This window comes from Mastomys coucha, unplaced genomic scaffold (assembly GCF_008632895.1).
Source record: "Mastomys coucha isolate ucsf_1 unplaced genomic scaffold, UCSF_Mcou_1 pScaffold23, whole genome shotgun sequence".
In the NCBI taxonomy this organism is placed as follows: Eukaryota; Metazoa; Chordata; class Mammalia; order Rodentia; family Muridae; genus Mastomys; species Mastomys coucha.
The window spans coordinates 33,033,877-33,045,264 of record NW_022196906.1 but is presented as its reverse complement, the minus strand read 5'-3'; the positions used below and the strand labels follow the sequence as shown (position 1 = coordinate 33,045,264).

The 11,388-nt window shown below is 35.0% G+C and overlaps 1 pseudogene; it reads left to right on the top strand.

The window, feature by feature from the left end:
• The first annotated feature begins 7,607 nt into the window (after positions 1-7,607).
• Positions 7,608-10,689, top strand: LOC116072874 (annotated as a pseudogene).
• Positions 10,690-11,388: the final 699 nt, after the last annotated feature.

Here is an 11,388-nt window from a genome sequence, read left to right as displayed (position 1 = left end):
CTTTCTCCTTGTACAAAGCTCAAGTCCAAGTGGATCAGGGACCTCCACATCAAAGCAGATACTTTGAATCTAATAGAAGAGAAAGTGGGGTAGAACCTCAAGCAAATAGGCACAGGGGGAAATTTCCTGAAGAGAACTCCAATAGCTTCTGCTCTAAGATCAAGAATTGACAAATGGGACCTCATAAAGTTGCAAAGCTTCTGTAAGGCAAAAGACACTGTGAATAGGACAAAACAGCAACCAACAAATTGGGAAAAGATCTTTACCAACCCTATATCTGATAGAGGGCTAATTATCCAATGTATACAAAGAACTCAACAAGTTAGACTCCAGAGAACCAAATAACCCTATTAGAAAATGGTGTACAGAGCTAAACAAAGAATTCTCAATTGTTGAACACCGAATGGCTGAGAAGCACTTAAAGAAATGTTCAACATCCTTAGTCATCTGGGAAACACAAATCAAAACAACTCTGACATTCCACCTCACACCAGTCAGAATGGCTAGGGTAAAAAACTCAGGTGACAGCAGATACTGGAGAGGTTGTGGAGAAAGAGGAACATTACTTCATTGCTGGTGGGATTGTAAACTGGTACAACCACTCTGGAAATCAGTTTGGCGGTTCCTCCAGAAACTGGACATAGTTCCACTGGAGGACCCAGCTATACCACTCCTGGGCATATACCCAAAGGTGCTCCAACATGTAAGAAGGACACATGCTCCACCATGTTCATAGCAGCCTTATGTATAATAGCCAGAACCTGAAAACAATCCAGATGTCCCTCAACAGACGAGTGGATACAGAAATTGTGGTACATCTACACACTGGATTACTACTCAGCTATTAAAAACAATAAATTTATGAAATTCTTAGGGAAATGGATGGATCTGAATATCATCCTGAGAGGGATAACCCAATCACAAAAGAACAAACACAGTATGCACTCTCTGATAAGTGGTTATTAGCTCAGAAGTTTGGAATACAGGAAGAACAACCCACAAACCACAAGAAACGCAAGAAAAAGGAAGACCAAACGATGAACATTGCATTCCTTCTTAAAAGGGGGAACCAAATACCCACAAAAGGAGTTGCAGAGATTAACTATGGAGCAGAGACTGAAGGAAGGACAAGCCAGCCTAAATATAGCTATCTCCTGAGAGGCTCTGACAGTACCTGACTAATACAGATGTAGAGGCTCACAGCCATCCATTGATCTGAGTACACGGTCCCCAATGAAGGAGTTAGAGAAAGGACCTATGGAGCTGAGGGGTGTGCAGCCCCTTAGGACGAACAACAATATGAACTAACTAGAACCCTCAGAGATCCCAGGGTCTTAACCACCAACCAAGGACTGCACATGGTGGATCTGATTGTTCTGGCAGCACGTGTATAGTAGAGAATTGCAAATTCAATCATCAATATGAGGAGAGGACCTTGGCCCTGTGAAGTTCTGTGCCCCAGTGTAGGGTAATGCCAGGGCCAATAAGTGGGAGAGGGTGGGGTGACATGCATGGGGAGGGGGGAGGCAACAGGGGTTTGTTCTTGTTGTTTTTGTTTGTTTGTTTGTTTTTTGGAGGGGATACTGGGAGAGGAGAAATTTACATTTAAATAAAGAAAATATCTAATAAAAAAAACAAATACAAAAAAAAATAACAAACTTACCTAATATTTCCTTATGATTGTTGAACTATGTATCTCCTATCTTTCCAATCATCAAACAGCAGAAGCTGTCTTAAATGTAATCAGCATAGCAATTATCGTATCTTTAAATGTATTCCTAGCATCTATCAGCTTCTATGTTTTATCTTGCCCTTGTCTTTTTCTTCGCAAGAGCATCCAGAGCTAAAGCAATAGCATGAAATGTAGCACAATAGCTTTATATCAGTGCTTACTAACTTAATGGAAAACAGACAAAATGGAGGCAATAGCAAGGGTTTGGCAGAGGCTACAGCTGTGGTAAATGGTGATCACTACGAGGTACATTGCTTCAAGCATCAGGCTTCACAGTGACCTCTTACCTGCTTACCAGCTCAACAGCTCCTGAGCTGAGAAAACACTTCAGAGATCCTTTAGGGATGACTGTGTAAAATGTGTTAGGATAGCCTAAAATAATATGGTATAATTTGCTATATTCAAAGATTCGTATTTTCATGAAAATTCAGTATTTACATTTGTTTTCTCAGTCTATAAATTTCATTGTATTATTAAAATGAAATTATATCTATAGCTTTTCACATGATAGCACTTAATCTATATGTGTTGTATAGTTATAGACATTTAAAAAGCAGTCTAGGAATTAATAAATTTGTCCTTATTTAATTCATTTCTACTGTTTCTTTAAATAAAATATCTGCTTATAACTGCTTTGATATTTTATTTTTAATTTTAATATTTAAGGAGTTCAGATTTCTAAACCTCACTTTCTGCATCTGGTATTTGGGGTGAAAACTTGTATTAAAGAATTAAAATGTCAATCATTACTGAGCATAATTTAAGATAATTTGAAAATTTGGTGAAAAATGATCAATTGCAAGAAACTATCCCATATTACAATTTAAAATAGGCTCATACATGATTTGATGTTTCTATAAGTGGCAAGATAAATTATTTATAACTCTAGACTCACATTTGGGAAATCAAGTAACTATCACAATTACTCTGCTCAGATTGTGTTTGGGAAACAGAATGTGAGGCTGTGGCTGTGGAACATCTAGTTTTATTTGTGAGCAAGTTTTTATTTTAGCATTCAGAGTTTTTATTACTAACATGACCTCTCAGTTGACTGTATGAGGAACAATTGCATAAACTATTGTTTGTATGCAAATGCATTCAACAATGACTATTAAAAATCTATCTTTTTAACCCCATTATTTGTTCAATAATATTACAAAAGACTCTGCCACATGATACTATGAGATCAATGTTGTCTGTCATATAGCTTCACTAAATAAAAGAAACAATAGAAATGATATCAAATTTTCATAATTGAAGCAAGACAAATGCAAGGTATGCAAGTATGCATTTGCTGATCCGACTTGCTGATGTAAAACTAAGCAAGACTCAAAGGAGAAAATTACAGAATATAAGGGAGACCACACTGCTATACAAATACTAGACACCTAACAGTCAATGTTTGCAACATTTTCAGCATCAACATCATCATTCTCCACCAATGTTAGAATAAAGCGATATTTTTATAAATTATAAAACTAAAACATAAGTTGTGGTACAGTCAGGACTTAATCATCTTATAAAGGATTTACTAGCTTTAAACATGTTATTCATAGAAAGAGATGGTATAATCTAGAAAGTAAGCTTGACAGACTTATTATTTTTTAGGAATGTGTCTCCTAATTCATGACTGGTTAATCTCATCACCTACTAATCCTAAGTAGTTTCTTGATTCCTGGAGATTATTCAAAAGTTATATATATCACAAGGAATTGGATTTTTACCTGTTGTTGTTTTATATAATGCTACTTTTACTTTGTAGCTACTTTTCATTTGTAGCTTCAGTAATGTAATAGAAGAAATAGTAGTGAAAAAGAACATTATTATTTGCAATACTAGATAAAATAAATCTTGGATCATGCTTCAGCCAATAAGAGTCTATATAATAGAAGGTACATCATTACATGTAAAGTTTTTTACTTTTACTTTATGAGATTTGACCCAAGATTTAAATGACCAAAACCAGAAATATAAAAATAAAACATCCTAGTAGACAATTTTGATAACTTACTCAATAACTACAATAATGCCATTCCAAAAATTGATATATATAAGCAGTATTAATAAGATGATCAGTAAATTGGGCATAATAAAAATGTTGGTATTTATGTGATCTGAGATTCATTGAAAACATTTGGAAAAACACATGAAGCACTGAGTTATAACAAAACCCTCAGAAAAACTTACTAATAGATATTGGAAAGTATTATCCAGTAAACACTGAATTTAACATAGAGTATTTAAAATGAATAGAAAATATATGATTAAAAACTGAAGCAATAGTTAAAGTTTATACTTGAAGATGTTAGAAAGAAATTGGAAAATCATCCAAGCAATAATTATTTTTAATTAAAATATTTATTTATCACTAAAACTATAATTAACAGGTTATTTATTGAAATATTGGTATAATTTCAAAGAAAGAAATTTCATAAATCAGTATCAGTAAAAATCATTTTATATTTATTAGTAAAACTGATAAACTTGGCTAAAGACCAAAACAGAAGAATATTGGTTTTAGGAATGAATCAAAAGCTAATCAGTGTTTTTTGGATATTAAATAAAATTTATAGAAAACTAATGTAGTATATTTATTAGCATATAAACTAGTAAGCAGTTTGAATTTCAACTTAAAAGACCTAAGAAAAAAGTCAAAAATTTATTTTGCTTTGCCCTTGTTATGGTCTGCTATGTATTTGACTCTGTTTATGTGATTTATTTGTGTGCAAATGTTTATGTCTCTGTGACTATATGTGTTTCTCAAGCTTTTTCACTGGCTCATTTTTTTCTTGTGTGTTTAGTCCTGGTTTGTTTAATTTATTATATATAATTTCATTTTATCATTTTTTACCTACCTATTTTTGTACTAATGAGAGAATGAAAGAATGGAGATTTGGGTTAGTGGAAGACGATAATCTAATTTTGTTATATCAAAAATTCATTTTCAATGAAAGGAAACAAAACTTGAGCAACTACTATGTAGTCAATAATTTCAATACAATAGTAAAATAGTATCCCAAACAAGAAAATATTCTAAGTCCAGCAGGCTGTATCACTGAAAACATGCGTAAATTTGGAACTGATTTGTTAAATAAATTCATTAAAAACTTCAACCTCTATATGATTTATTTTGTTAAATTTATTCTTATTTGTATTGTTATGTAATATTTCATTAACATATGTATGCACATGTATATATATATATATACATATATATATATATATATATATATATATCATGGCACACTCATCAAGTACCTTTAATAAACATTTAAATTCTTTATAAATTTGGTTACTAGAAATAAAATTTCTTCCCTACTCCTAATTTCTTCTTCCCCTTCCTCTTTAGAGGAGAGGGAGCCAGCTTCTAGGTATCTCCCCCAACAACCCTGGACCACCAATCCCTATCCCCACCTGGCATATCAAGTTGCTTCAATACAAGGCACGTGCTCTCCCACTTAAGCCAGAGAAGCAGCAGAACTCATGGGAGCAGTATCCACAAGTAGGCAGGCAACAGATACAGGGATCCGCCGCTCCATTTGTTGGGGGACCCACATGAAGAACAAACAGCTTATCTGCTACATATGTACATGAAGCCTAGCTCCAACCCATGTTTGCTCTTTGGTTAGCAGTTCAGTCTCTGGTAACCCCCAAGGGTAGAAGTTACTTGACACTGTTAGTCTTTCTGTGGGGTCCTCTTGCGGTCACTGTCCTCGTTGGGTCCCTCAATACTTTCCCCAACTCTTCTATAATATTCTCATAGCTCATCCAATATTTCCGCATGTGGTAGAACCTCTTGGAAGACTGTTATGCTGGGCTCCTCTTTGAAAGAATAACTTATCATTGATAGTGTCAGGGATTGGTTCTTACCCACGAAATAGGTCTCAAGTTGAGTCAGTCATTGGTCATTGGCCATTCCCTCAGTCTCTGTTCTATCTTTTTTCCCCTATATCTTGTAGGCAGGACACAATGTGGGACTAAGTTTTTGTGTATGGGGTGCTTCTTTATCTCTCCACTGGGAGGGCTACCTGGCTACAGAAGTGGCCAGTCCTGATCCATTTTCCCCAACACTAGGAGTGTCAACTTGCTTTGTCCCCAAGGACTCCTATGAACTTCCCTCCATCCCAGGCTAATGGCAATTGCAGAGATTGCTATATCCTTCTATTATCCCACTTATTTTCATTCTCTCTCCTGTGTTGTTCCAACATCTGATCCCCACAAAAAAGTGCTTCTCTCCCCATAACCTTTCCTACCGAGTTTCCTACTTCTGTCCACCTCTGAAATCTATTTTATTTCCCCTTGAGAGCAAGATACAGCCATCTTCCCTTGACATCTTTGGATGTTCCTTTGGCCCTTCTTTACTAAAATGACCAAACCAATGTCAATGGATTGATAATACATAATTTTTTTTGTAAAGTTGTCACACTTTTAATTACTTTGAATTACAACACAGAATCAAACTGTTTCCCTTGCAAATCACTTTGCAAGTGCTAAGTATTGTTTATAGACTTATGTCATCTACTAAGTTCTTAAAGAGTAGTCATTTATCTTCTTTATGAAGAGTGTGTGTGTGTGTGTGTGTGTATGTGTATCTGTGTGAGTACAGGTGTGGATGCCTGTTTGTGTGTGTATGTATATACATATATATATATATATATATATATATAGAGAGAGAGAGAGAGAGAGAGAGAGAGAGAGAGAGAGAGACAGACAGAGAGAGAGACAGAGAGAGAGACAGAGAGAGAGAAAGAAAGACAAAGAGAGAGACAGAGAGAGAGAGAGAGAGAGAGAGAGACAGAGAGAGAGAGAGAGAGACTTGTATGAGTACAAATATTCATGGATGCCAGGAAATAACCTTGAACATTGTTAGGACCAGCTACCTAATTTTTTATTATTATTATTCATTTTACATCTGGATCCTGCTTCCCTCCACCCTCTCCATTCTCTCCTCCCATTCTGACCCATATAAATCCCTTCCTCCAATATCTGTTACACTTTTCCACATACAAACCATTCACTTGTTAGTTAATGTTACCCAAAGATAATATTTCTTATGTGGCTAATATGAAAAATATTGCTTCCTCAATTTCTTTTTCATTAAAATTTTTATTTGCATGTAGGAGGGCTACTGATTTATATAATTTAATTTTGTATCCTCTCACTTTGCCTACAAAGTTTATCGGCTGTATAAGTTACATGGAGGGATTTTTGGGTCACTTATGTGTGCGATAACATCATCTGCAAATAAAGTTAAATCAATTCTAATTCATTTGAATGTTTACTTTGTAAAATAATTAATATATATTTATTATGTTTCAGAACAAGGAAATAAATTTGTAATTCTTGCTTTCTCTTTCTATGACTATGCTTTTGAAACCATTTAATTAACAAAAGTTGAAGGCAAAGGAAGAAAATTTGAAAGACTAAGATTCTTATTCCAGAAATTTTGTCAGTTATTGCCATTTTTAGATATGTCTCTGCCATTTATGATTTAGGTACACTCGTGTTATGAAAAAGAGTTTAAAGTCATGAATCAAATCAACTATTTTACTTTCTCAGATGTACTTCTTAATAAATATTATGGTTTAGATAAAGTACTTAGGAATATGTGATTCAAAGGTTTAATATGTTGAAATAGAAAATTCACAGTACAAAAGTTTTCAACACAACAAAGAAAAATAAAATATTTTCTAAAAATATCATTCATTTTGAAATTCAAATGTAGAAAATATTAAAATTAGACAACTTCCACACAGTAAAAATGGTACAGTTAGAAGTTGTCATATGGAATTTTAGATACTACCAACTTTTAAAAGAAGAGCAACTATATCCCTCTAAAGTCCATATGTTTTCCTTTCAGAATCTGACTGAGAGCATGGAAAAAGGCAATCACTCCACAGGGACCAAATTCTTCCTCCTTGGCTTAACAGACAAACCAGAACTGCAGCTGCCCCTCTTCCTCCTCCTCCGTGGAATCTACCTGTTTATGGTACTGGGGGAACCTGGGCATGATCATCCTGATCCTGCTCAGCTCTCACCTGCACACCCTCATGTACTTTTTCCTCGGCAGTCTGTCCTTCATTGACCTCTGCCAATCTACTGTCATTTTCCCCAAAATGCTGGTGAACTTTGTGATGGAGAAGTGTGGGAAGCCACTTCATAAGCACATCGCCATTACAAGATGGCGATGACATCTGGCTTGCCGTTGGCATAAAAACGCCTTGTGCGCGTGTGCCTGTAAATCCCAACGATCTGCGGTGGAGTGCCTTTGGTCACGTCAAATGGCCTGATCGTCTCACAGCCTATTATGAGTCGCCACGTCTGAGGCGGGCATAGAGCTCTATATAAGGGAAGGGTTTTGAGATAGTCGGGGTCCTCCTCAACTGAAGCTTGTGATCTCGCTCTCAAGATACATTAAAGCTTGTACTGCAGAAGGATCCTGTGTGTGCCGCGTTGTTCCTGCTGGCGGGAGATAGCGCGGGACATCGAAGAATGAAATTTCCTCCCCTGAGTGCATGACTCAACTTTACTTCTTTCTCCTTTTTGCTATTTCAGAATGTTACATGCTGGCTGCAATGGCATATGATTGCTTGTTGCCATCTGTAGCCCTTGCTTTGCAGTATCATCATGTCTCAACAGAAGTGCCTTTCTCCTGTTTTAGGAGTTTACGTTCTACACATAGTTTGTGTCTCAGCTCATGTAGGGTCTATATTTAGGGTTGATTTCTGCAAATTTGATCTGATCAACTATTATTTCTCTGACTTTATTTCTATCCTTAAATTCTCATGCTCTAATATTTTTGTGAATGAGCTTGTAATTATAATTATAATTTTTAGTCTAATTAATACCATTTTCCCAACCCTGACCATCCTCATTTCTTATGTTTTCATCATTATCAGTATACTATGCATTAAAGCCACTGAGGGTAGATCCAAAGCCTTTAGTACCTGCAGCTCCCACATCACAACTGTTGCTGTCTTTTTCAGTTCAGTGGCATTTATGTATCTGAAATCATCATCTTCAAGCTCCATAGATGAAGGAAAAATATGTTCCAAATTTTATACCATCTTTGTGCCCATGCTCAACCCCTTAATCTATCTATAGTCTGAGGAATAAAGATGTCAATATTGTTCTGAAGAAAATCATAGAAAGATCATTTTTCTGATAGATATACAAAATATTTCATTAGCTCTTAATTTATGGCTACTACATGGTATACATTGGATATGTTTTGATTTAGTTAATCTATGTTATTTTCTTTATTTCTTGAGATTCTATGACAAGATTGATCTTTGATAGCTAACAATATTATTTTCCACAATATCTCACTTCATATCTTCTTGGGGGTCACTGCCATGTATCAAGAAAATTTTTTGATATACTAGGCCTTGATAATTTTCTTGATATTTACTTTCCACTAATATAGGCATATGAGATTCAATATGTAACCAAAATATTGTTTGTTTACCATTTTGTGTTTCATTCACTATTTTTTGGTTTGTTTAAAATACATTATACATAAATTTCATAAATTCTACAATTTCTGTGTTACATGAATTTTCAACCCCTATAAGCCCTAATAAAAAACACAGAATCTAGTTATTATAATAAAAAAAACTATGTGCCTAGTTTGGGCAGATATAGAACTATACATAATAATTTTCCCCATTTTAAGACCCTTGAGTACTTGTAGCTTCTCTTGGCCTTGTCCTTTGTCCTCTGTCCTTTCCTTCTCTTTCTCCACTCTACTCTCCCCACTTCTTGTCACACCTTTCCCTTTCACTGCCTAATCACAGACTCAGTCCTTTAGTGATCAGGTTAAATGGGGAGAAGTTTCACATGAGATCACTGAATATGTGATGAACTGCTCATCAGGGGCAACTCATCTTAAGGAGGCAGAACTAACATCAAATTACAGACAGTATCAGGGCAACCCACAACATTTCACCCTTTTTGTCCATTAGAAAGGCCTTTTCCCTCAGATATACACTGAACATGATTACAATAGTTATGTAGACTAAAATGTATCATATACACTAATAATGTCCAGTCAATCAATTTTTGCCAATTTAGGTACATTTTTCTAAAATCTATCCTAATTTAAAGAGCCTACAATTCTATATCTGAATATTTTTATTTCAACTTTCCTTACCATCTGAAATCCAACCTTTAAATCTAGTTCATCTTCTTTAGTGCTAAACAACTTAAGTTTGATTGTGTGACTATAACTAGTCTGAGACCCCATGATTCCAAGAACAAAATAAATATTACCTGGATATATAGCAACACAAAAATATAAGTTGCAAACTTAACCAATTTTCAGAGACAGTTGACTACCTGGGCAGTCCTCAAAATGTAGTAGCTTCTGTCTTCAGCCTTCTGGCCCAGAACTGTCTGACAGACTTTCCTGCCAAGTAGCTACCTTGCCAAAACTGAAACAACTCTATATGAATGTTATGGTGTATCTTCTTTGAAGAATGAAGGGGGTATTATCAGGAGCAGACATGTCTTTGTCAAAAATTCTATTGAAATGTTTATAAATGTCTTATTCTGTGAATTTCTGATGCTTTTTAAGAGATTCTCTATGAAGTTTATCTGCACTGTTAAGTCTTGACTATTCTTAGATATTTTTATTTTAATAGTACTGAATATTTATTATAATTAAATCAGAATATAATATAACCATGAATTTATTACCTGTCCTGTAACTTAATTTACTTAATCACCCTAAACAGTTTGTAATTATAGCTATAGAAACACTAGCTCAAAGCCTTTTACTCTTAAAGGAGTTGCAAAGGTACAATGCCTATCTAAGAGTAACAATATTAATTTAAAATTTTGTGTTAATATACAAAGATTTGTACCAATGAAATCCTTTAACCTGTATCAATATATGAATTCTGTACAAATGTAATAAATTATAACTTTAATTTTGCATCAAATTTAAATATTTCTGCCAATGTTATATAGTGGCTATACAAACCTGTGTTTAAGAAAAATTAAGTATCTGGATGGCCTCTCCTTCAGCAAATATTTTATCTCTGTATTTGCTCCAGTGAGTATTTTGTTCTCCCGTCTAAGAAGGACTGAAGTATCCACACTTTGGTCTTCCTTCTTCTAGAGCTGTATGTGGTCTGTGAATTGAATCATGGGTACTCTGACCTTTTGGGCTAATATCTACTTATCAGTGAGTGCATACCATGTGTGTTCTTTTGTGATTGGGTTACCTCACTCATGATATTTTTAAGCTCTATCCATTTGCCTGCAAATTTTATGAAGTCATTATTTTTAATAGTACTAAATCGTATAAATATACCACATTTTCTGTATCCATCCCTCTGTTGAGGGACGTCTCGGTTCTTTCCAGCTTCTAGGTACTATAAACATGGCTGCTATGAACATAGTAGAGCATGTGTCCTTATTACACGATGGAGCGTCTTTTGGGTATATGCCCAGGAGTGGTATAACTGGATCCTCAGATAGTACTATGTACAATTTTCTGAAGAACTGCCAGATTAATTTCCAGAGTGGTTGTACCAGCTTGTAATCCCACCAGAAATGGAAGTGTTCCTCTTTTTCACATCCTTGCCAGCATCTGTGTTCACCTTAGTTTTTGATCTTATCCATTCTACCTGGTGTGAGATGGAATCTCAGGG